Source organism: Leptinotarsa decemlineata, unplaced genomic scaffold (assembly GCF_025532065.1).
Source record: "Leptinotarsa decemlineata unplaced genomic scaffold, Ldec_3_MD MMD2_tig00026328_RagTag_RagTag, whole genome shotgun sequence".
NCBI lineage: Eukaryota > Metazoa > Arthropoda > Insecta > Coleoptera > Chrysomelidae > Leptinotarsa > Leptinotarsa decemlineata.
This window is the reverse complement of record NW_027412688.1, coordinates 24,329,492-24,357,324: the sequence shown is the minus strand read 5'-3', so window position 1 is coordinate 24,357,324 and position 27,833 is coordinate 24,329,492. Positions and strand designations below refer to the sequence as shown.

At 34.1% G+C, this 27,833-nt stretch overlaps 1 long non-coding RNA gene across 2 annotated transcripts; it reads right to left on the bottom strand.

The window, feature by feature from the left end:
• Positions 1-27,833, bottom strand: LOC141485510 (uncharacterized). Of its 2 annotated transcripts, none has more exons than XR_012467252.1 (3): positions 27,547-27,833; positions 23,245-23,278; positions 1-175 (listed from the first exon to the last, which is right to left on the bottom strand). It is a non-coding gene; the product is annotated as an uncharacterized lncRNA (long non-coding RNA). The 2 variants fall into 2 exon arrangements; XR_012467251.1 differs by lacking the exon at positions 1-175 and adding an exon at positions 21,018-22,303.

The window sequence follows — 27,833 nt, the reverse complement described above, 5'->3', positions numbered from 1 at the left end:
TAATAATAATAATATCGTCTTTATTATGAAGAGATTACAAATTATTACATAATTCGAAGAAATAATATAGGAAAATCTCTTTCTTGCTTGAACAACACGAGGCGAGATTTAGCCTTCGGCTACTCTTACATCTAACCTCCTGATGCTCCTCTAGAGTTGATAATACCATATGGCCCTATAAATTACGAAATTAAAAATAATACTACCTAAAAAACCAGGCATTACTAAGTTTGTTCGACCAACATTTACCTACATTATTTTGTAAACTTTTTAAATGCTCTCAAATTTGAGTCACTGTACTGAATAAGGATAGAATTGAAATTTTTAATAGCAGTATAGGTAAAGCTCCGCTGGAAAGTAGCTGTCGAATGATGTGGCATTGCGAGTAAGCCCTTGTCCCTTACATTAATGGAATGTGTATGAGATCTAGGAAGTAATCTCCTTCGATTAATATCATTTTCATTTCTCATCATTTTATAAACATACATGGATAGATGAAGTCGTCTACGATTTTCCATATTGAGCCATTCTTAACTCTCTTAATTTTTGAGATACGTGGTCATACCGACGTAATCCGTAAATGAATCGTACGCAAAAATTCGTACTCAACGTATGCTTCCAGATTCAGCTTTTCAGCATGTTCAGTTTGCTGGTGAGAAGTGTAAAAGTGCAGTAGAGTACTGGGTATTCGACAATTTTCTGCTTGAAAAAATGGATCGAAGAATATTCATAAAATTTTGTGTAAAAAATGGACTTAAGAGCTCAAAAATACTTGAAATGTTGACAGTGGCATACGGTGACTCAAAAAAATGTTAACGGCTTTTTACAGAAGGTCGAGAAGATGTGAAAGACGACGGTCGCCCTGGACGACCCAGCATACCAACAACCGATGAAAATGTTGAGAAAGTGGAGAAAATTGTTAAGGAGAATCGTCGAATCAGTATTAGAGAAGTTGCTGCGGATGTCGGCTTATATCGGTTGGCTCATGTAATGCATGCATTTTTTTTTGGAAATTTTTGGGCATGAAGTGTGTGGCAGCAAAATTCCTTTCAACATTGCTGAATTTTGACTAAAAAAACCGTCACATGAGCATCGCTCAGGAATTGTTGAATGTCTTCAACGGCGATTCAGATTTGCTTGAAACGGCCATAACTGGTAACGAATCATGGGTATACGGTTATGACATCGAAACCGAAGTCCAATCGTTCTAATGGAAGAGCCTAGGAGAGCCAAGACAAAAAAAAGCACGCCAAGTTCGATCTAATGTAAAAGTTTTGTTCACTGTTTTCTAACCTGAATGTTACAAGCAGAAAACCTTACATTGCAATCCCAGAAAATTTGAATGACGCCAATCATATCAACTCCCATTTTGTAAACAGTGTCCCAAATTTCAATAATGACAACAAAAAACTTATTGAGTTTTATAATAACAACTTATTCCCGAATCTGGACGGAAATAATTTCGAATTTCACCTTGTATCTGAAGAAGACGTTGTAGATGCAGTAAATTGCTTGAAAACTAATGCAACTGGTGTAGAGGGTATTAATATGACAATGATAAATATATGCTTTCCGATAATAAAAAATGCTTTATTACATATAGTCAATAGCTGTATTCTTGAAAATTGTTTCCCAACTCAATGGAAAATTGCGTATGTTATACCTGTCCCCAAAACTGCTGATATTTTAGACTACAAAGACCTCCGACCCATAAGTATTCTACCCACCACGTCTAAGTTATTGGAACGCATTTTGAACAAACAAATCAGGGAATATATAAGTAACTTTGATCTAATGCCTCTCTTTCAGCCGGGTTTTAGGCCTCTACATAGCTGTACAACAGTTTTGCTTAAAATAACGGATGACATATTGGCAGCAACAGATACAGGAGACATCTCATTATTGATCTTACTGGACTACAGTAAAGCATTCGACTCATTGAATCCAGAAATACGTATATCTATGCTCAATTATATTGGCTTCTCTAAAACAGCCGTTAAGATGATGCAGGAATACTTCACAAATAGACATCAAATGGTGAAACTCGAAGGCGAACTATCTGAATCGGTGAGATTAATGCGCGGTGTTCCGCAAGGATCGATACTTGGGCCCTTGCTTTTTAGTTTATATGCCTCCAATATACTGACTGAGATCAATCTCTGTAAGTATCATGCTTACGCTGATGATACCCAACTTTATGTATCATTTAAACCAGACTTGCTGAATGAAGCTGTTGCTGACATCAATACTGAACTTCAAAACATTTATGATTTTTTATGAAACATGAACTGCAACTCAAGCATAATAAAACGCAGGGTCTTATTTTTGGTCACAAGTTATTATGCCAAAGGTATTTACCTCAAGTAAATGAATGGTATAACTCTAAATATAGTTCCGGAGGCAACAAATCTTGGCTTGGTATTGGATAATAATTTCAGGTTCAAAAAGCAAGTTTCATTATATATCCAGAGAGCTTACGCGAACTTAAGATTAATTTATCCTCACCGAGCATACCTAAATACTCAGACAAAAATCAATGTATGCCAGACTCTCATCCTTTCACAGTTCACCTACTGTTCACCTGTATATTATCCCTGTTTGGATAGTCTAGATTTATGCAGGATACAAAAAGTTTAAAATTCCTGTTTACGCTACATCTATGGCATCCGAAGTTCCAGCATATCTCTCATAAGCTTTCTCAGTCGCAATGGCTGTCAATGAAGAATCGTTTCTTATTGCAATATCTAACCCTATTTCACAATATAATCATCAACAAATAACCGCAGTATCTGTATGATAAAGTTCGATTTCGTGAAAATGAACATAAAGTGAATATCCGACACAAAAATGCAATAACTTCCCCTCACCACAGCACAGCACTGTTCGAGAGATCGTTCAGTTTTTCTATCTACACTCATTACAATAGTCTTTCCACACATCTAAAAAAATTAAAATTACCACTTTTCAAGTTTCAGGCTCGTAACTGGCTATATGAAAAACAGCTATCGTGCAACTAAAGTCTCGCATAAAATGCAAAATTCAAGTCATTCTGAAAGCATTATGAATTACCCTTCTTTTATTCCTTTCTTTTTTTCTCTCTCTCTCTTACTACATACATACTATAGTTTTTTGTACATCATGAATAATTTTTAGTTCTGCATATTATAAAGGAGTTGAATGGAAGAGCAGGATTCGGCGTGTTGCACACGCTTGTCTCCTGAATTCCGCTGCAGGATTTTACCTTGGTGAATAAAAGACTTTATTATTATTATTATTACCTTGACGTAGTGCATCAGGAGTTCTTGCCTAATAATCGTACGGTCAAAAAGGCGTTTTATCTTGAAGTTATGCGCTTTTTGCCAGAGCAATACAAAGAAAACGTCTGGTATTGTGGAAAAACAATTCATGGCCCTTGCATCACGATAATGCATCTGCTCAGTCATCATTGCTCGTTCGTAGTTTTTAGGCCAAAAACAACACCGTAATCATGCCTCAGCCACCGTATTCCCCAAATTTGTCCGCCTGCGACTTTATCCTGTTCCCAATATTAAAGAGACCCATGAAAGGAGATAAAAACCGATTCTCTGAGAGAGCTCAAAGACATACCTAAAAGTGCATGTCAGGACTGTTTCCAGGATTGGAAAAAAGCTGACATATGAGTGATTTATTACATCTGAGACGGACTACTTCTGTTAATTGTGATTTTGATTACAATATGTCACATGCACGGTTAGTAAAAAAAGTAAATTAGGAGTTTTAGGCTCGTCAGCTACACAACCTTGTTTGGGAATAACATATTTCTCAGTTTAACGTGAATTAAGTGTTCAAATAATTTATACGGTGCACACTTAATAGAAATGCACCTATAATTTTCTTCATCTATTCGGTTTACAGACTTAAGTATTGTGGTGACTGTGGCCGCCTTCCATATCAAATGTATGTTTTCCAGAATGTGAAACAGTCAATTTTTTTCAAGGACAAAACACATGCAATACAGAAAAATCTTTAAGGCGCTCTAAGAGCGGTGCCAGTGCGAAAGTAGCGATTTACATTGGATTTAAATCGCTGGAGATTAAATCCATTTGGAAAAACGTTCTGTGAAATTCGAGGTGTCCTGAGTAAGCAGCCATAGTCCGTCGCGTATTTCAGATATGTACCGCTCGTGGTGGAATCAAATGTGCCAAATCAATATCTACCAACGTCAGCGTCAAGATATCCCTGTCAATATGACATTTCATAATTAAATGAGGGTATACAAATGTAATAACATAACAAACCTAAGCTAATTAGGTGAGACTCCATTATTTTCAAATTCCGTCACGTTTCGAAGTAGTTCGAATTTATTGAGCAAAATACACGCGTAGAACTTGCGTGGGACCTTTTATTAAATTAGGTCATGACATTAAATTAGGTCATGACATGTTCCAGTTTTTTCTCGCGAGTTAACCCTCGAGAAATTCGTCGATGCAACGTGGCAACACCGCCGGAAACGTTTCATTACTCTGAATATAATCTCCACAGAGAAATGAACGACCATAACAGCAAATTGGAAAAAAAATCGCAGCCTAGCATTTAAAATTTCTCAGAATCTCATCTCCCCGTCTCAGTCATTTCTCATTCCTAAGAAGCTCTTATACCTCTATTTCCTATGGTTGGAATGGAATGCATACCCAAACTACCTACAACAATCATTAATAAAGTCCTACGAACGACCTTATGTGAAAGAGAAGGGCGCATGCGTATCGACCACAGCCTCGATCCGAGAACAGATGTCAAGGGAAGGGGCGGAAGATCTAATAGAATAGGGCCACCGCCACCCTTTGTTGTCTACGCGTGGAATGAGTTCATACGAGGGGAGCCAACGATGTCAAGGAACCTCCATTTGACTGGATTGAACAAGGGACTAATAATTGATGATTAAGAGGTTAATTGCCCGATACGCACTGACATATGAAGGAAAGAACATAATCCGAGAAAATAACAACACGCACATTGACAAGGTTGATACCAAAAATTAAAAGAAAAAAATAATTTTGAAATAAGATTACTCCTTGAAATTTTTTTCCACCACCATCGTTGAATTTATTGAAGATACTTTTTCCATACCAGAAGAAAAATACTGTCTCTTGGCGCGCGTTTCGTTAATCAAGTTAGCATCAAAAAAAGATGACTAAATCTGAATCCTAAGACTAAATTAGAGCTTTAATATAAATCTGGTCGAATTCCCTTCGATAATGAGAGTTATGAAATGAAGGTAATCTAATAAATTTAAATTATTTGTTTTCAGTGAAGTGTATTCAAAATCTTGCTCACTTTTGAACAAAGTTGGTACAATGAACAATAATGTTCATATTCATTTTTACCCCATTCAAGAAATTGAGGTTATATCTGCAAATAAAAAACTAAAGGACAAACTGACATCAGGTCCAGATATGATTCCATCATTTTCGTTAAAGGATTGTGCAGGGGCATTAGCAAAACCTTTAACAAGAATTTTTAATTCCGGTCTGATATCTGGAACATTTCCAGATATTTGGAAATTAGCTAAAGTATGTCCTGTATACAAAAGTGGTGAAAAAGCATGTATAGAGAATTACACATCCATATCTATTTTATGTAAGTTTTCTAAAATTTTTGAGATTATTTCACATAATCGCATTTATGCTTCTGTTCAACGGCAACTATCTCAACATCAACATGGATTTGTTACTAATCGTTCTACTTTTATAAATCTAGTCATTATTACTCAATATATTTCCGAAGCATTAGATAACAATGGCCAAGTTAATGTTATATACACAGATTTCTCCAAAGCATTTGATAAAATTGATCATAGTGTCTTGCTCAATAAACTGATGGGTTTAGAACATATATAGCTCCTTCTGGTGTGCCTCAGGGCTCCAACCTAGGTCCTCTTTTGTTTTTATTGTTTATTATTGACGTATGTGAAAGATTAGCTTGTGAGCGGTTATGCTTCGCGGATGACTTGAAATTATTTTCTATAATTAAGGAAGTAGGTGATTGTGTAAATCTTCAATCTCAATTAGAATTTCTTGTTGCTTGGTGCAACAGTAATAAATTGAAACTCAATGTGGAGAAATGTAAAGTAGTGAGTTAAAGTCGAAATAAAGAAGTTTATACATTTCGGTATGTAATACAGGATTCATATCTGCTGAGATGTAATGAGATCAAAATATTTGGTAGATATATTTCACAAAAAGTTTCAGAATCTTTAAGAGCTTATGGTTGTTAGAAATTGCAGAAACTTTCATAATATTAAAGCTATGAAGCTGTTGTATTTCACCTACGTACGTTCGAAGATAGAATATGCAAGTATCGTCTGTAGTCCATTCAATGAAATTCATAACATAGCCATTGAAAGAGTTCAAAGAAAGTTTTGTAAATTTCTAATTTTCAGAATAGAGGGTTCTTACCCTGAGAGAGGTATCAGTAATCATGTCATATATGAACGTTTGGAACTTTTTAGTTTAGAGCATCGCAGAAAATGTGCGTCGCTCATATTTTTATTCAAATTAGTGAGTTGACTGTCCTAAAATTTTGGAACAAATTGACTTCAAGTACAACGGCCAGTTTCATCTCTCATAGCAAGAACTAACATTATGCTCAATTCTCCAATATATGTTATGAGTATGAATTTCAATAGCATTTGGTTCCATTGTCAGGGTCGTTCAGTGTCGAAAACTAAACCGAGTTAATCAGCTGCTCGGGCAGCTGCCCTAAAAAGAAATGCTCCAATTCCTGCTCTCTCATGGTCACGGACCATGCAGAGAAGGAGATCCGACTTCCTGACGACTTTACAGGCTATATCTAGAAACATTCTGTCATGTAGACACTCCAAACTCAAAAGTCCACGGCCTCCCTGTTGTCGGGGAAATACAACTGTAGAACTGGCGATTTGGGATGCAAACGTCGAGTTGATACAGCTCCCCCCGAGTCCACTCCACTACTCCAAACGAGTGGAGTAAGATTGGAACGGCAAGCATATTTGTTGCAGCAACAATTGTTCTTCCCCGACAGTTCCGATGACCAGATCTGTCAAAAAAGTTTGTGCTGATACTTGCCGCGAAGAGAGTTCTTTACTGCTGTTACCTCTTGTGAGTGATGTTGTAGGATGCTTCCATTTACGAGCTGCACATCCTCTCCGTAGTCCTCGCACCGTCCTCTTTTGAGATGGACCATTGCACATTTGTCTATCCCGAATTTCATATTATTATTATTGGTATTCAGCCGTTCTCTAAAGCATATTGAATTACACTAGTCTTCACTGGTCTATGAAACCGAACACGTGGAACATGTTCCTTAGAGCGAGCGTTTATATCCCTCTCAGTTTGACCAACAAACTTTTCATCGCAATTTCCACAGCTCATTCCGTAAATCCCAGACTTTCCCTATTCCATGGTCTTGTCTTTCGGCTTGGACAACACTTGTTGGAGAGTACTATAGTACAATCCCATAATAGTAGGCACTTATTCTTATAAATATTATTGCATTAAAATGAAAACATTGTTGTCAAGGTTGTGATTCTATATATTTTATCATCATTTTTCCTCATCTGTTTAGGATAATTTCCGTACGCCACTGCAATAGACCGATTAAGGCAAAAACATCAGTCATTTCTGAGATTTTAGTGCCTACTACTACTGTTCACATAAAATTTTTCGCAAATTCGGACCAATTTTTTGGTGTATTTTGGTTTATAGGGAAGAACTATGAATTTTCATTCTTTGTCTTTCTGGAGAATTGAGGATCTATAAAGGCACTGTCTAAATTTTTCCTTTTCTTCCTTCCTGATTACCTTATCCACTATGTTTGAAGGATACCCGTTACTTTCAGCTATTTCCTTGATATCATTGGGAACGTGCTGACCAGTCTAGAAACAAAAAATACAGTCTCGCCATTTTTCGACGTGGACAATGGACAATGATGGGAGCTGATGTATATCTGAAATTGCTGCTAGTCTTTCTGTATACATCAAATATCAAATTCCAAAGCCTCATCGACGTTTTTTATAACCAGACCATCGTGAAATAGTAGCTCTTCGTTATTTTCAATTTCATAAGTGAACTTTATATTTGAAAATCTGCTGTGAAAAAAGACACAAAATCCTCTACCTTACTCCTATTCGTGTCGAAAATGGCAATTACATCATCCACGTATCGGATCCAAGTCCGTGGAAAGTAATCTAACTTTTCTTCTGCTTCCATTTCAAATCTGCTCATGAACTGATTAGCCATGAGGAGAAGAAACAGCGGGTTGCCCATTGCCGTACCATCATCCTGCTCGTAAAAACAATTAGAGAATAGGAAGTAATTCTGACTCATACAAATTTGCGTGAGCTGGATATACTATTCGACTACTTCATCACATGGTTCATTTGTTTCTGAAAGATCCTTTTTATATTCGATTTTTTTATATAGGGACACTTCAAGAATTCATCGAGAATATCAAAAATTTAAGGTTAGTGTGAATTGTAAAATAACAATACTTAATTGTGACAATCGCAAAAATAGTATTTTATAGATGCACGAAATATATTTCAGGTTAACCTGGTTCAGGTTACTTGTTTTTGTGGTTTAATAAAGCAAAAAATGAGTTAAAATGTGATATTTTTAATGACCGCGAATCAGTATAAAAAATGTGACTTTTCAATCATCCGCAAAAGATCAATTCAAAAAAACAAAATACATTTGTTATTTCCATTCATAATTTATATGGAAGTCAAATAGAGCCGTAATCATGAACTTTGTCGACATTTCACAAAAACGCAAGAACCCATCGATATTGAAGGGTGATAGGTTTTCGTATTTGTCGTTTTGAAGTCCTTGATATTTTCTTTAAATTGGTCATATAATTTTAAAATTCCGTCTGATTTTTGTAAAAAATTACATTTGAAAATTTGAATTTTCGGTGGTACTCTGTTTTGTTATAGAAGATGTTGTTAGAAATGTAACTTCAGCAACTTCACTTAGCACCCCAGGAGCTAAGTAGGTAATGCATCGATATAGAAAATTGTAAATATCTCGAAAACGATCACCTGCAGCGTTGTTGAGGAAGTGTACCTTTTTCACTTGGAAAAGGTGTGGAAATTAGGTTTTATTATGATAAGTACCAGAAGTTTACTGTCAAAAAGGTTAGGGTAATTTTAAATAAAAAATGACAGCGTACGCGTACGCCCTCTAGATGTTACATGAAAATTAATAATAATAAATTATGATTTCCCATCCCGGGTACCAAATTTCGTGCAAATAACTTATTTTTGGCAAAAGTTACTTTTAAAAAATGAAAAAAAAATTCAACACCCTGTATCTCCGAATCGAAGCATTTCGGAACACAAGTTTATGTAGACTTTTTTCTTAAAATTATCTCAGGAATACGTCAATTGAATATTTTGACGTATTTATGTTACACCCTGTGTATAGTCGTTTGAACTTTGTATGTCGTTTGGAGTCCGCATTATACGATTTACCAACAGAGAATTGAAAGTGTTCAAAATAAATTCGTCAAAACTGACATTTTAATAATAAATGGAAATATCCGTTCAGTTTTCAAAAAGTATTTCCTGTTAGCTCTTATAGATAGGAGAAAAATGTCAGATACTTATAATAATGTTGTAACAAATATTCAATAATTCTGTCGACTGTCCAAATTTGATAACAAAATTTCATTGAATACACCTTGTAGAGACTTGCGAAACCATTATCTCTTTGCAATCCCATTTAGAAAAACCAATTCAGGTAAAAACTCTTCTTCATACAGAATTTTCAGATCCTTCAATACTTATTGCAATGATATTGAAAAACTGAAGTTACCTACCTTTCCTTAGATTTAAAAACTATGTGAAATTAAGTAGTAGTAATCTTTAATATAGGATATTCCTTATCTTACAAGATATAATAACTGATAACAATTTACATTTCCACACAGAGTCAAAAATATTAATTTATATATAGATTATAGATTTATAGATAATAAAATTAATAAAGATTCAATAGATAAAAAGATAATAATAAAAAAGGTAACAATAAAAAAGATACACAATTTATAAGATTCAATGTGAAAAACAAATATTGATATAGTAACACACACATACATATTTATTATTGAAAACAAAAAAATCGTTAAAATATGGTGGTTGGAGATCTTTGTTTATTTTTAATATAAAAACTATTGTTGAAAAGAATACTCGATTTGAAATCGATATCCATTGCAGCATATATAACATGTGATCAATGGAAGCATAACAACCTGAGATAATTCTCATGCCCCTATTTTGGAGTTTTTGAAGTTGGGAAATCCTATTTTGGTTTATTAAATGCATTGAAGTTAAACAGTACTCAAAATGATGTTTAATTATGTAATTATATATTGATAGTCTGGAGTTAACAGTAAAATTATTTGCTATCCTAGAAAAAAAAATTATAATATATTCAGCATTACTGTTCAAACTCAGAGTGTTGTCTGCAATAACTCCCATCAGATACTTTATTTCAGACACATATTCCAAGGTAGTGTTACCAATTTCAATCTTTATTGCATTATAATCAATAGTGTTCAGTTTATATTGGTTTTATCTGCATTTGATTTTATTTTTTTGTATGTAAATATTTTTCGATTTTTTTCATAGAACCTTTGAAAGTATCTACAGCATTATTAGGTTCTGTATTCATTTATAATTAGTTATCGGTTCTTCGTATATTGTTTATTTAATTTTTCTTAAATTCGTTACTAGTGTAATGTGTAATATACTTAGCATTTAGGTATATATTGTTCACTCACTATCTTTCATACGTAAAATGAGAATATTTTTGGATTTATTCTATTTGTATTCCTAATCGTGCAATAAATAAAAAACTAAAAATAGGAAGGTTTTTTTCTCGAAATAGCTCCAAGTAATATCCTCCTAAAAAATCATTTTATTTAGACACACCCTGTGCATGCAAGCGTTCAAAAATGTGTTGACTATTCACACAAGCAGTTGTCGCACAAAAAATATGTAGAAAAATTGTCCTCATAATCACATCAACGCGCCATTCATTCGTTTCCTGCGATAGCCTAGTTTATTCGCGGCTTGCGGTTGAGTGCCACAGCATATAAACCAACAAATGAACAAACAATACGAATCGGTGGCGGAAAAAGATGACGGGAACAAGCCCATTCATTGGATTTTCCTACGGTTGGTTCTTTAAAAACCGAGATAAAATTTATCCGTTTTTTCAAGAATGTTTATGACCTTATTGTATCATTCTTAAATGTATGGTATTTTTAGTCGGTAGAGTTTAGGAAAAAACTAAAGGAAATCAAATGATGCCAATTTTGATATTTCGTGGGCAATCGTCGAGACTCTAAAAATGAATGTAATAACGGGCACATACGTTTTTCATTGTGGAAAACTGACTGCAATGATCCTAATAATCTATTTTTGAAATTATGTATATCAATTTATTGTGGGATGATTGGTAATTCATAAATTTTTACAAAAAGCTTGATTTTAGTTTTCGGTCTGTACTGATAATGTTTTCATCTCTATTTATTGAGATACCCATAAAGAAGTATTTCAATTGTGACATCAGCAAATTTCAATTTGTGTAGGCCACGAATCGTTTATAAGAAAGTCGATTCAAAGGGCAAGTAATTCGGGAATGCAAACGTTATGTATTTCAGATATTACTATAACGGAACATACCGCTAATAAACAATTTCTCATACTAGGCCCTTATTTTTAATTGTAAAAGTTTTCCTAAAAATTGAAATAGTCACTGTCCTCTATAAGCTCTGAAAATAAATTGAGTATTTTCTAGTGAGTATAAAGTGAAACTTTTTACAATGAGTGTTTAGGAACATATTTTGGAATGTCTAAGAAACTACTGACAAATAGAAAGTCTAAAATAAATTTTTATAAACTTATAGAGTAATGAGGAAAATATGAACAAGGTTTCAGTGTTCAGAGTTATCCGGCAGGAGTTCCCAATTTTATTTGGCCATGGAACCTTAATTGAGCATACATTTTTGACGAAACCCTATTATTAGTATTTTTCAAGGACAAAACACAAGCACTACAGGAAAATCCTTAAGGCGCTTTCAGAGCGATGCCTGTGCGAAAGTAGGGATTTACATTGGATATAAATCGTTGGATATTAAATCCATTTGGAAAAACGTTTTCAGGAAGTTTATTCCACATAAACGCAGTTCTCCAGATGAAAAAGTTCTCAAACAGTGAGGTTCGAGGTGTACTCAGTTTAACCTCAAAACGATGAGCAGCCACAGCCCGTCGCGTATTTCTGATATGTAACGCTCTAGGTGGGATCAAATATGCCAAGTCACTTGAGCACTTTCCGTGATCTCCAAATCTCCAGCCTTTCCTCGATATTTCAGGCTATCAAGGTTTCACGTGATGTTCGCGTTGACAATCAACCAGAGAATCACAACCTAAGTCTACAGAGCATATGGACATCGACTAAACTAAACTATCTCGACTGTCTCTCTGTCGCAGACATATGTAATTTTTCTTTTCTATGAAACTACAAAGTAAAATTTCTTCGCCATCACATTGAAGACATATGCAACATTACTTAAGAATAACAAAAACGGAAATAAATATTCACTATTATATAATGAACATGAGGAATGAAATGCCTTGTTTAGGAATACATCAATCACTTTGAGTAGTTTATCTTAGCCATAATATTTTTTTCATTATTTTTTGTTCAACATACTCTTCTAGTTCATTGTAAACCAAGAAAAAGTTTCTGTTGTGGATTACATTTTTACAATTACGGAAGACCCTCGAAGACATGATGGTGAAAACTCAAAAGTATAGGAGTTATGAAATATTCTGTGAGTGTGAAAATAAAGTGTTGGTCAGACTGGATGTGCTGTTAAAACTCGATTCAAAAGCACCCAGTGCATATCGGATTTCACAGATGAAAAGACTAATGTCACCCAACAGCCCTTAAGTTGTAGAATTAATTAACATTACTCGAAATCGTTGGTCAAACTAGAAATACTTATTCATTTCTTTCATTTTTATGTTTTTTATGCATTTTAATTTTTGAAAACGCATTTTACTTTTTAAAAACGCATTTAATGTGTTTGTAATTTTTTCTAAGCGAGACATGCTGTAAACCTAGTGGGAAATAGTATCTATTTTGATTTGAAGATAGAACCTCTAGCATAGAATAAATCGAAAACAAGCACTGTTCCCAAAAACTAGAACTGGAATACTCGACGCACGATTCACCAATCAAGTTGGTGTCTTTAGTCCAACTCAGATTATCTCGATCTTCCCAAGGGTTGTTCAACCACGATAAAATGAAGGACTAATTTTGCTCACTTATGACTAATTTTTGACTATCTTATTAGTCAGTGGGCTATGTTTGAAGACTGGCAGTAAACAAATCTAAAGAAATGAACTTTAAACGTTCAAGCCAATCACGAATATACCCCCACAGTAGGGTGAACGGACTGACACCTATCAGAAAACAACTACTCCCCTGGCTAATACCACGAAGGGCATTGGATTATATCCGACAGACGTCAGTGCAGGAATCTTCACAGACTGACTAATAAGAAAGTTTTTCTTCCTTATTCAGAGGCATCGGGCACATTTCGGATATGCAGTTGGTTAGTACCTCGTCCACTAGATGGAGTGACATTTTGTTGTTCGCTTCAACTTAGGAAGAGGAATAAAATACTCTGAAACAATTCCGATGTTCAATTATGGAATATCATTGACTTTAGATCGATGATGGCCACTATCTTGCACTGACGAGTGGCTAATGAGCCCGAAACCGGTCTGCAAGTGTGCCCGTTCCAAAATTGAAGGTCTACTCTTTCAGTTGTATTGCCAATTGCATATGCAGGAAATTTTCTGTGAACGCACTGACGCCTGTCGGATATAATCCAATGCCCTTCGTGGTATTAGCCAGGGGTGTAGTTGTTTTCTGATAGGCGTCAGTCCATTCAGCCTACTGTGTAGGTATATCCGAGACGGGCTTGAACATTTCATTTCTTAAGATTTAATTTACGACTACGCCGCTGGTTAATGTCGATCGGAAATCGAGCTTATCGGCCGACCTAACGTGGGCCCGTTCTCCTTTCGAGGTGGCCCAAATGTCGACAGCTCTGAAAATTATTGGGCAAACTACAGTAACGATCAAGGAGAGCAAATGAACGGCTTTGTCTGAATATTCCGTTCAATGAGGTCGACAATTTTTTTAAATCAGCCCAGATTCTTTAGGACAGTAGTCTATTATCCGTACAGTAAAAGCAGCTCGTGAAGCGCCATGTAATTGTAGGTCGAAAATATGTATACAGAGTAATCCAAGGCGAGTGACTGTTATTCGAAAATGATTAGTCCAGGAATGTTAGGAGTAAGATAGATCAATGTATATGATGAAATTGCAGCAGGTTGATTTTTTAATGGACCTTCATTTCATCATGAAAATCAACTCACGAGAAGTCGGAGTCAACGGTTCTAGACTACAACAGTTACAGTTATCACTCGAAGACGATTACGAACAATTGTGAATATTAATAATCAAAACGAAAGCACAGAAGAGTATACAGGGTGTTTTAAACACATGCTAATATTTAAAGAGGTAATTCTTAGACCCATTTTAGGGAAAAAACGTCCTATGGACGTATGTCCTAAACGCCTTAACTTTTGAGATACAGGGTGGCAAAGTTTTCAAAAATAATCAGTTTTTTAATAATAACTGAGATAATTTTGTAGACATCTTTGGCATATTTGGTACATATTTTCCATGCCTCAAGGCGCATTTTCTGGTGTACAATTTTCTTAATTTTCTCTGCCAGTGGCGTACGTACGAGTTTTGAAATGTATATTTTTGGCGAAAAAAATACTACGCCACTGCTTTATCTTGAATTAAAAATTATTTTTAAAATCTCCATACATTTTTGAGCACATTTGATATGCTGGGTTTTCTTTGTCCGACGCATGGTTTTCGCTCAAAAAATTAAAAATCGCTTTACTTAAGGATAAATTCCTTAAAAATCTGATGCGGTATCGTGCATCGACTGAAAGCAAATTAAGAGATCAGATTTGTTTGTTGTCAGATGGACTGTTCTCAATTAAAATTACGTCATAATGCAGCACCGCTTAATCATTTTTGAAAACATAAATTTAGTTATCCTGGAATAAATGACGTGTAGCAGAATTTATTTACTGCACCTCTTGGAAATATGGAGTTTGTCGATATGTGATTTCTTTTAAAGATTAAAAGCAGAAAAAACAGCGTACCCACCATAGCAATAAAAAACGAATTCTCTGTAGCTAATATTGATGTTGGTTTAAAGTAAGGTGTTGGTGTTAAAAACTGTCACAGCGCGTTTTGATTGATTTTGAAGTGTTATTGAAGTTATTTTGGTAGTCCGCTGTTTTTCTGAATATCAGTAAATATGGTAAATTATACGAATGCGGAAATGGCGCAAATGCATTACGTATATGGCCTTGCCGATGGTAATGCAACAGAAGCCAGGCGCATTTATCAGGAAAGATATCCTAATCGTGCCTTACCAGATAGCCGAACCTTTTCAAATATTCATCGTCGACTTGGGGAAACTGGTAGTTTCAAGAAAGGGACTCCGGAAGGTAGACCTCGTGTAGTAAGAACTCCTGAAATTGAGGAAGCGGTGCTGCAAGAAATTGAGGAACATCCTGAGACGAGTACGAGGAAGATCGCTAGAACTCTGGATATTTGTCATCAAATTGTTTGGCGTATTTTGGTTGATTTTTTGTTATACCCATACCATATTTCAAGAGTGCAGGCATTACTCCCCAGAGATTTTCCACAGCGTGTGAACTTCAGTCAGTGGTATCTACAAAGTATTGCACTAAATCCGCAGTTTGAGACACAAATTTTGTTCACAGACGAAGCAAATTTTTCTCGGAATGCCATTCAAAATTTCCATAACAATCATGTGTGGGCTGAAGAAAATCCCCATGCAATAACCGAAACCCATTTCCAACACCAATTTTCGGTTAATGTATGGGCAGGAATTATAGGTGATCATCTAATAGGCCCATTTTTTCTACCAGGACGCCTTGATGGTCGTTCTTATTTACACTTTCTCGAAGAAGACTTACCTGGGTTATTGGAAGATGTGCCACTTGCGTTAAGGAATCGAATATGGTACATGCACGATGGCACCTCAGAATACTGGGGGTATATATACTCGAACGTGAGAGATATTTTGTACAAATTCTAAACTAGGACTTGACACAACTTTAACGACTGACTTTGCAGATGAAATTCTCCTTATTCATTGCTTTTTTAAAACGCTTTTATTAGCGTCACCTGTATGTATGTATGCTTGTTTGTAACTCTCAAGCTCGGGATCTGTACTTGACAGAATCATCGACATTATTGCCTGATCTATTCGCGGGCAGATGGCGCTGTACGTAATCTTCTTGATATATCGACATTATTGCTTGATATGTTTGCGGGCAGATGGCGCTGTAAGTAACCTCCTTGATTTAATTCGAGCTCACTTTACATGTATTTCTTTATTTGAAAAAAGGATTTTTTTTTCATTAACACGCCCGCCTGCTGCCTTATTTGTAATCCTTCTTTGCGCGCCTGCTGCCTTGGGCTTGGTAGCTGATTTTTAGGCTCCCTCTCCGGAATCGGAAAATATCAAAGGTCATTTTTCTAAACAATATACGGCTGATTGATCCCAAAGTTTAGATAAAATAAATATAGTTTAAAAAGACTAAAAAACACGCTTTTATAGCATACGAAACTAAAAAATGAAAAATAAATATAGTTTTAACAACTAAAAAACACGCTTTTAAAAAACATTGAACTGAAAAGTTGAAAATATTTTTTTTATAACATTAAAACAACTACGAACGGAAATTACTAGTATTATTGTGAAAAAAGCGTGAGCGTTTTGTGCCATACTTATTGTATATCAAGCGCCTGTCGCTTTTTTCTAAATAATACTAGTATTTTTCGTTCGTTATTATTTTAAGCTTATTTAAAAAATATTTTCAACTTTTTAGTTCGATGTTCTTTAAAAGCGTGTTTTTTAAACTATATTTATTATAATATTATTGTATTGTATTTATTATAATGTTTATATACCTACCTGTTATTCTATTATATTACTTTATTGAAAATTCATTATGATTTTTATAGATCTATTTAAAAATAATTTCATGTATGTTTTATTGCTATAACCAAATAAGTACTTGAGTACTTATCGTTTTAACTGTTATATTCATTAAAAAAATATTTCAAAATGTATTTATATGTTGTATTCTGTACAGCTACGAGTATCTGTTGCGTGAATAAAGTTATATTATTATTACTATTATTAATTCTTTGGAAATTCCGATTTCAAAAATTCGACACCATTGCAGTATCGAAATTATGAATTTAAATTAAATTTAATTTGATTTAAATTGAGATTTCAACTTTAATCTCGAAATTACAACTTCAATTTCGAGTTTCAATTCGAAATGTCGAGACTAAAGTCGTAATTTCAAGATAGAAGCCAAAATTTCGAGTTTAGAGTTGAAATTTAGATATTGAAATTGAAATTTCGAATTTAATTCAAAGAAAAATAATTGAAAAAAATACTTATTTCATTGCGCTTTGCAAATATGCTTTCTATCTAAGTAAGGTATGATGTGGCACAAAGTGCATCTTAATTACTACTCGTACCCTCTATTCTAGAGTAAGTAAAGTAAAGCTGGAAAATTAATTACTTATTTTTATTGGAAATGAGTCCATTGAATATTGAAACGTTCCTCAGTTAACCATATTACAGAAATACAATTTTATTAAGAAATACAATTTTATTACAATTGCATTGGTTAAAAATCCCGTGTTAAGCTAGCAGAACCACCTTGAATTTTTGTAATTATTTTTAGGCCATAATTTCAGGCAAATTTTGTACTATATTCTAGAATGTTTTGCTCTTCATTCAACAAAGATGTCGCGGTTCTGCTAGTTTAACGTTAAGCAGAACCCTACCACAGAAAAAAACAGGCTTAGTCATAATTTTAGGCTCCTATCGCCCCTAAGAACAAGTTGTTTTGAAACAAAATCAGTGAGTTATGCTATCTTTCCCGTGAAGCTGGCAGAACTGACCCAAAATCCTTAATTTTTTGGAAAATTTGAGCAATTTAGGATCAATTCAGGCTCTTTCATTATGATATTAAATACCTTTTTGCTCGTCAATTCAATTTAAATTTTCAATGCCTACCTCAGGCACACGTGATAGAAGAGGAAATAATATTTTGGAGAAAATATTCAAGTGTGGGAGAGATGGAAATCTACTGAGAATTTGAGGCTCATTTCAGACTCCTATTACTAAATCGCAATCCTTCACTTTTGAACTGGCAATGATTTTAGGCCTACTTGTCACGATATTGAACAATTTGTTGCTCCTCATTTGAATTGAATATTTGAGTGATTAACTCAGACACAAGTACTTCCATTTGGTTCTGCCATTTTAACGGTAAAGCTAGCAGAACCCACTGATTTGAAATAAACAACACATAGTAAATCGATAACACGGGGCGATCGAAGCCTAAAATTTTGACGTAGTCTGATTCAACAAAATGTTTTTTTCGATGATTGTTTTCTGCCAGTTCAAAGTTAAGCTAGCAGAATCCACGATATCTCCGTTAAATGGAGAGCAAAAAATCTGAAATAGAGTAGAAAATTAACCTAAAAATGGATTGAAATTATGGCATAAAAATAAATATGAAAATTCAAAGTCGTCCTGCTAACTTATTAACAGGGGTGCTTCTAATCACGTTTAACAGTGTGAGACAAATGTTTTTGTCTGTAAAATTTCAAGTAGTTGGTTTTTGGTATAGTAATCTTCGAAATACGAATTGTTATTCATTAAAAAACTTTGTATTTCGTTTTTCCTCGAATTTTTATTCGGTACTTTGATGAGCTGTCGCGAATGATAGGAAGCGTTGTCAAGAACTATTACACTATTCGCATTCAAATTTGGGATCAATGTGTTTTCAAAGCATTCTTCGAAAATATTAGTTTCCATGTTCTTATGATAGTCAATATTGCAGTCCCCAAGTTTTTTTCCACATAATTTCAAAGAATTGGGAACCCATCAATTACTTCCTTCGTAATGCACAATGATTAGTCGCGATCCTTTGTTTGCAGGCATGTTAGGCGTACACATTCTCGAACCATCAGTCCACCCTTTCGTAACTTTGTCGTGAGTGTCATATTAAGTTTCGTCCAAATAAAAAATTTGCCGTTGTTTTTGTCTATATTTAGTTATTTGTTCTAAGTATTTTTACGCAATTCCACTATTCTTCTGCTTTCCTTAACTGCTTGACGTTTGTTTATTATTTTAAATCTAAACCCCAGTTTCTTTATCCAATTCTTAAGAATTTTGTCACAGCAGCTCACGTTATGACCGGAAGTATTCAATTTCTTCCTTATGATTTCAGTTGTAGGAATCTCATTAGTTTTGTAACAGTCGTATATTGTTTTTTTCAATGATTTTATTAGTTGAGAAAGGAATTTCGGTCAAATCTGATGTTGCTTTTGATAGTTTGTTTCCCTCGAAACCAAACTTGAGATGGAGATTCTTATATACATTGAAACATACTCTGTGTGTTTCAATATTCAAATGCATCCGAATCTTATTCACTGGTATCTCTTTTTCACATTGTAAACCATTGCTATTGGAATCACCACACTGGAAAAAGTCTGCGTTGTTATCACACTCGTTATTACTATTAGTACTTATCCAAGAACGCCACATTTCAAACAGATAACAACAATTTTGAGTAATTATAACTGCACCAATATCGAATTTCAATACTCAAATCGCGATCAGTCCCTGAACTGAACACGACGGCGATAACCATCCCCGCATTCCCGATTTCTATTCGTCACCGTAACATGACTTTAAATTTAATTTTATGACTTTTCAGCCAATCATTAAACTCGGTTAGTAAAAATTATCCGAAACGAACCGCTAAGTCTACAGTTCACATGGACTAGTTCGCCTTTAAGAGTGCCGCAAACTTTAGGAGTGCACAATATAGTTTACTTCGACTGTACCACTCCTGATAAAACTTCAATTGGTTTTCGGTGAAGCTGTATTTTTCTACTATTTCAGTTACTCTGGAGATGATTTCATCGTACCAAAGTTGCAAATGATGTTAACCATTTATTACCTTCGATAAAAGCCGTACTCTTAGAGTTCGGCACAACCGTACTCTTAGAGTTCGGCAGAGCCGTATTGGAAAGGTCAAAAGCTCGAAAAGTGGGTGCCACAATTTGAACGATCGACAGAAATTGTCATGTTTCTAGGCAGCGGCGACTCGTCAGAGGAGGCAAGGGAGGCTTAGCCTCCCCATAAAATTTGAGGCTATTCATCGCAATAAATTAAAAGATATTGACAAATAATTATGATTATTGTTTTCTAAAAATGCTTGGGTATCATTACTTTACCATTAATTTTTAATATAAATACATAATATACCCGAAAAAACACTATCGCTCACTACGTAGTACGTACCACACTGTATCCTGCATCAACAAACCTCAAACGCACCGCCCATGAACGAATAACGAATAAACCATCAACCCGAAATAGTAAATGCCATACGTTGCAAGGGAGCCAAGCCTCCGACCGTTTTAAAAAACACAAGCTTCGCGAGGCCGATCCAACCAGCGACATACGTACCGATTTGTACTTTTAGTTACAGAAATTATAGCGTTAGAGGAGGCTAACCTCCAGTTGGTCTCCGTTAGTGTACAGCTGCGTTTGTTTTTTATTTAATTATTCGGACGGGATGCCGTGACGGACCAAGACTGAAAAATATTTCGGTAAATCGTTTTAGTGTTTCTTGATAATATTTGTTATTTGTGTATAAAACAGGCAGTATTGTATTATAGCAGTGCTTTTTGGTAATATTTTTCATGTGTTTTTAAAGTGGTTTCTTTCATTTTCAAGGTGTTTTCACTTCACTTTTCGGTAAGTTTTTTTTCCATTTATTATGGATAAGTTGGACGAAATTAAAAAATCTGACGATAAAGTCGATTGGTTGCTGACAAATAATTTCAAGTCTTTATTTCATGATAATAAATTTTACATTATTGAAACCCTGGGAAGGCCTCAACAAAATTTGATTTCAATTAAAGCGTCAAATAATCGTCAAAATCGAAGGATTTAATATTAGTTGGTACGATAAATGCGATTGGTTAACCGGCTCCATTGAACGAGAAAAACTTTTTTGTTGGCCCTGTGTTTTATTTTCCGTAGAAACCGAATACCAAACGTGGTCTAAAATAGGATACTCCGATTTGAAAAATTCACGTCGTTCTACAGAAAGACATTTAAAATTTAAGGAGCATATATTTTCGTCTTGTAAATTAAAATTGTTTAGCAAACAAAATATAGAAACAGCTTTAGATACAGCTCAAAAAGAGGCCATAATTTCTTTTAATAATCAGGTTAGGGAAAATCGGTCGAATTTAAAAAGAACTATCGATATTACGATTTATTTGGGTTCCCCAGACTTAGCTTCGAATTACAGGGAACTTTTAATGTTATGGGGCAAATATGATTCCCAATTTGGCACTTTTTTGAACGGTAGCGTTTTTTTTGGCAACTCAAAAACCATCCAAAATGAGCTTATAGACAGTGTGGCATATATTATTATGGAAAATATAAGCAAGGAGATTGAAAGTGTTTCTTTTTTTGCACGGGAAATTGATGAAACTACCGATATTATCTGTACATCACAACTTTCAATCGTTTTTAGATATGTCAAAGATAAGCATAATTAAGTACTTGTGCTTATAAAATATTCGTATCAATTTTTAACAAAACTGTTATATTAGAAGAGAAAAGTATTATTATTTATTGACTGAAAAGAGTTCATTTATATTAAATAACTCAAAGACAACCTTTTTTCCTTGTTTTTGTTTTTTTTTTAATGGTCAGTTTCATACGTATAATTTTTGGCAATACACAATTTTTGTTTGCATTTATGCAAATACGTATTTTGCTTTAAATAGGTGCGGTACCCCAAAAAATTTTCGCGCCTCCGGCGGGCTTTTCTGTGTGAATATAGTCTTTATGACATAAGCCTCCCCTGTTCTTCAATGCACGAGCCGTCACTGCTTTTAGGTCTGTTCTTCTTTGCTGCGCAACCAATACGATCCTTGATGAAAAGTGGATTACCTACGACAACATGAGACGTTCAGCACAGTGTTTGGACACCGTTGAGCCACCCAGGGACTTCCCAAAAGCAAATACTCACCTAAAAAAGACCATGGTGTGATTCACTATAACTTTTTGCAACTGGGCCAAACCATCACAGCAAAAGTTCTATTGTGAGGAAATCGACAAAATGTATCAAAAATTGCGTCAGCAGCAGCCAGCACTGGTCAACAGAAGAGGTCCGATTCTGCTCCACGCCCGTTTCATAAATCAACGTTCGAAAATTAAACGAATTGACCGCCGAAGTTCTGCCTCGGCCACCATACTCTCCAGACCTCTCGCCAACCGATTACCATCTTTTCAAGCACTTCGGTAGCAACGGTAGAACGTTAGCCAATCAGGACTAAGCAATAACGGCCTTCGTCGACTTCCATCAAATCCCGATCAAAAAAATTTTATGCTGACGGATTTAATCGACTTGTCTGACAATATATAATATGGAGACTTACCCGCAGGTTGAAAAACACTGGTAATGGCTTTGCCTCTCACTCAGACGAACTTGATTATCAAATGTTACATTTCTCTATGATATTGGTAATAACGAATATAAAATAAACCAAATTTTCTCCAAAGCAAGTTATTATTTGATAACTAGTGTTTATTAGAGTTACAACTTTCATTGGTAACTATGGTTTGTTTCTTTGCATGAAAATATATCTTTTAGCCGTAAATAAATACGTTTTGATTTACTTTGGGAAAAAACAATTAGGTGGGGCTATTTTATACTCGGAGCATTCTAAATCTGGTGGTTGAAGCTACTGCCGAAACTTAAATCAAGATTTTCACCAAAAAAAATAAAAAAAGAAATATCTTGTTGTACTCCAAAACAATATTTGATAAGATTTCATCATTAAAAATGTGATGAAGCTTGTGTTGAGTTTAGATTTCTGAAAATCAAATTACTGACAGGTAAGTAAATGAATTCTTGTCGAATGTATTATCAGATTTGTGCAACTTATGGAAAATCAAACGTATACTCACCGCTAATGGGGTCTCTCCGTTTCATTGTTGGATCCTGTAAATAAACCACAATATAAATTTTTAAAACTTTGTATTGAAAAAATGCATATTTTGTCAATAACATGTACCTCAGGCACTATTTTCATTTCATGGGAAAGATAAGTTGGTTAAATAGTGGAATACACAGCCAATTCTTTTCTGCTATAGAGTTTTGCGAAAAGTGAAATTAATAGGAGTCTTCCAAAGCAGAAATTTAGGCTTTTTGGCCATATTTTGAAACCACAAACAGTCACATACTCAAACTGATTATTTGAAAATTTGAAAATCGCCCACTAGTGGGTTTTATAGATTGATTTTGCGTTCTGTAAACCCAATCCAAACCATGTAATAGCTTGTTAAAAGTTGTTTCTTATTCGCAAACGCCAAAATTGAAAGTTTCAACGTGAAGTAACCAAAAAACCCATGCACTTTTCGGGGGAAACTCATAAATTTTTTTTGATAAGCTTGAAAAAACATTTCTTTTTATTTTTAGAGAAATCCCTAACATCAAGACTAAGCATGTTATGACGAAACCAATGTGGCTTCCAATTTTTTCGGCGACAAAAAAAATGTGAAAGGCGTATCTAGTGATTTCTACAAAAAATGAAAATTGAGGTTTTTTTTTGACGAATAACAAAATCTGTTATTCCATTAACCAATAATCAACAAACTATTACATCACAAACCCACCATTCTTTCTGTTTTCTATAAGCAAAATTTGACTAAGAATGATTTTTTTATGAAATACTTAGATTTTGAGTTATTCGCGAAAAACTATCTGAAAACGTGGATATTGGGTTGAAAAATTAACACTTTCATTGATGACTTCCAGAAAAAACTTTATAGAGCAAACTCTGCTCCTGATGCTGGATGCTTTGGTAAAATGAAGCATTTATCTAGGAATTCCATGCCGTTAATGGAAGTGAAAAAAGCTCATGAAATAATTTTCATCGAAAAAAATCGGTAAAAGTTATAAATTCGAAAACAGTTTTTCAGGTCGTAAAAAGTTGAAATTCATTTTGTGTCCATATATTTTTTTATATTTGATTCGTTGTTTCCGTCACAAATTCTTGATGAATTTTAGAAACACCATAATGTTAATATGAAAATTTACTACAAATGAACTTTTTTTGATGGGATTTGGTGAGATACATAGAAGAATTTTAATTAAAAAAAGAATAGCCCTAACTTCGGGATTTCAATTTTTAGGTCGACAATTTTTACTCCTCTTTTAATGATATTAATATTCATTAGGAAATGAAATGTATAATAAATACATCTGTTGAACTAGTTGAACCAATTTGGATTTTGAAATTTATTTTCAGACCATAAGTTTAGTCTGATTTTGAACTGTATTTCTATTTTTTTCCTAGCATCACATTGTAATAGCTATTATATCTATGAAAATATTGTTCAGATCATAAAGCACATCTTTACTGATTTATTGATTGAAAATTGATAAAAATCGCACAAAAATGTAAATGTCAATTTGCAAATCCAGTATACTGGATGTTTAATTTTATTTTTCAGTTTTCTTTCTCAGGAAGTAGTAGCCATGAAAATCGAAATCCATTGAGCATGACGCCATATTATTGTTCATATATGTTCATATATGCACCATCTCTTGTCAAAAGATGCTCTGATAATTGGCATTATTTTTTATATATTGGTTTCTTCTATTATTTTGGTTTTCGGAATTTCTGACTTTGAAATGTCTTGCGGTTTCATCAGTGATTTCGATTCTTGGTTCTGCTAGCTTAACGGTACAGATAGCAAAAACCACAGATTTTTTTAAAAAACACAACACGTGGAAAATCGGCCATAAGAGGAATAGGAAATTCCCATTATATTTATATCTCTCCACACCTCGAGCACTAGAAAAATATTTTCGAACAATATTTTCGTTTTTATCGGGTGTGTTCTAAAAATATTTACCTAAAGGGAAAGTTTCAATTTGGTTCTGCCAGAATAACTATACATATAGCAAAAAGATTAATATATCTCAATCTTGAAAATGTACAATTTTCACTTTCAATAATGTGATCGCTTTTAATATTTTGGCTCTAAGTTGAACGTCCTATTTATTTCGTCAAATCGACCTACAGGAATAAAATATGTCAATTTGATTGTATAAACATTGAATTTTTAATTTTCAACTCAAATTCCACCCCTCAGGCGTCAAATAAAATTAGACGAAATGTTTATTTTATTGAATCAATCGCAATCAATTAACATATCTTAAACTCGTAGGTGTATAATTTAAATTTTCAATAATATACCATTTTATATTTCCACCCCATATGACATAAAGAATCCGGATTATTTCAATTTTGTTGAATGGACCTCCAAGAATATCATGTCCCAATTTTATAGGTGGTCAAAATTTTTCACCCCATTTCAACCCGCTCAGATGGGCCTCGAAAAGTCAGAGGTTCAACCGATCACTAAAAATATCAATCCGGTAGTCAATTTTCATGATACGATTTTTTTTTTATTTCATCCTATGTTCACCCCTTCAGACGTGCTAGAAAACTAGGACGTATTACTGATTCCACTGATTCCACTGAGCCAAACAGCAAGCGTATTATATTGAAAGATGGTGTACATACTAGTACAGAGGTGTTATTTTTTTTTTCAGTGTACTTTGTGAATGTGCTTTAACTTCATAGTATGTTCATGTTCATGTTAAGTATAGAGTTTATCTCGAGTACAGTGATGCACTGTTTGGAACCATTGGTGTAGTAATGAATATTACTGGAGTTTTTTCCCAACACGACACCGTTATTTCAACACCTCGCCATGTGTTTCCAAGATTAATCTTCCTCTTGAAGATGATCACTTGGTGATTGAAACACGTGTAGGGGTGTTAAAAATAACGGTTTGGTGTTGGGAAAAAACTCCAGTATTCATTGTAAAATGAATAGTATTCATTGTAAAATTATCGTTGTAATCTAAAAATGTTAATATATACAGGGCGTTGCATTTGAAATCGTAACAATTCCGGTTGATAAAATCTGCATGACTTGTAAATATTGAAACAATTTTCCAAATGAGTGAGGTTCTTAAATGATCTGAAATATATTGAAATTCATTAAGATCAAGTCAGAAAATTTAGCTCAGGGTAGTCACCAAAATAAAAAAAAGATTAGTGAACTTGGAAGTGATTTCAAGGAAAATTGGGAGTAGGTAAAGTGGAAGAATAAAATATATAAAAAAAGTGCAAGAAATCAATCAGATATCAGTCAGACTTGTTAGCAAATAAAATAATAAATATAAACATTCAGTGACTTGTCTAATTGCGTCAATGTGAGAAAAGCTAATCAACGTAAATAAAATGTAGACTAATCAAGAAAGGACTTGAAATTGAATATTAATTAATTACTAACCAACAAATAAGACGAATATTAAATAAATACAAACCTATTGAGTAAATACTTTACAGTATTAGTGTTTTCCACTACACAAAGGCAAGTCTTAATTTTTAGCTTGATTTCAAACTAAAATCCGTTCATCAAGACTATTTGGGCAATTATGTTTGATATCAATGGGTGGAAGGCATAAACGTCACAAAATTCTTTTACTTGACTTTTTTTAAAACACACATACTTCATTTCGTAAAGCTAAAAGAGAAGGATGAAAAGAGTATAAACATTTGAAGGGGAATTTGTTCACATTTATGCATTCTTCCCAATATGCCATTTTAAGGCTGGTCAAAAATAATTTCATTGAAATAATATAAAAAATAATATAGGTACCTAAGTATATCAATGTAAACAGGGAATAATAGCAAAATATTATAAAGAACAGAAATAGGTTCACCTCAACTCCACCTTGTGTTTTATCAACTTTGTACTCATTAGTTCATTTTATAGCTTTTTGGAGGAGTCTAATGGGAAAGCAACAAAGATATAACTTTTTAATAGCACTATTTACAATACGTCCTTGTAAAGAACCATATCTACTAAATTACGTTTGAATAGAAGTGAATTAAAGCTAAGCCCTTGGCCTGACCTCAATTCGATTCATGGCAGAAAGTTTCAACTCATTCCAAAACCTTTAGTTTGCACAAATAAACTGTTGATGAATTTTGCTCGGTATATATATAAACAAATCGGTCCAGGACAACCAGTCAGAATTATTCTCTCCACATGAAATATCGAATGAATTCACCAAACAACAGAACTTAGAAGTATTCAGCCAATGCAAAGAAAGAAACGGAAGCTATTTTGATGAATTCTACTTGTAAATCAAACACTGAATAACCTTCGAAACTACTGTACTCACCAAATTTTTATCAAATATTGCATAAGTGAACTGTCCCTTTCAGGTCAATTGGCACAAAACATTGTTGTTACTTCATTCTCGGAAATTAGACAACATTCACATTTATTCCCCAAACAGTAAACACCCGATAACACTTTCCGAGATGAACTACAATCAGGTTAATAATTAATCCAGGAAATATGGGGCCTACACCACTAATGGAGAATGGTGTATATACAATTCCTGGGATGTCTTGTTGTTAAATTTACCTTTAAAACACAAGATGACAGCACCTGTCAAAAATGACA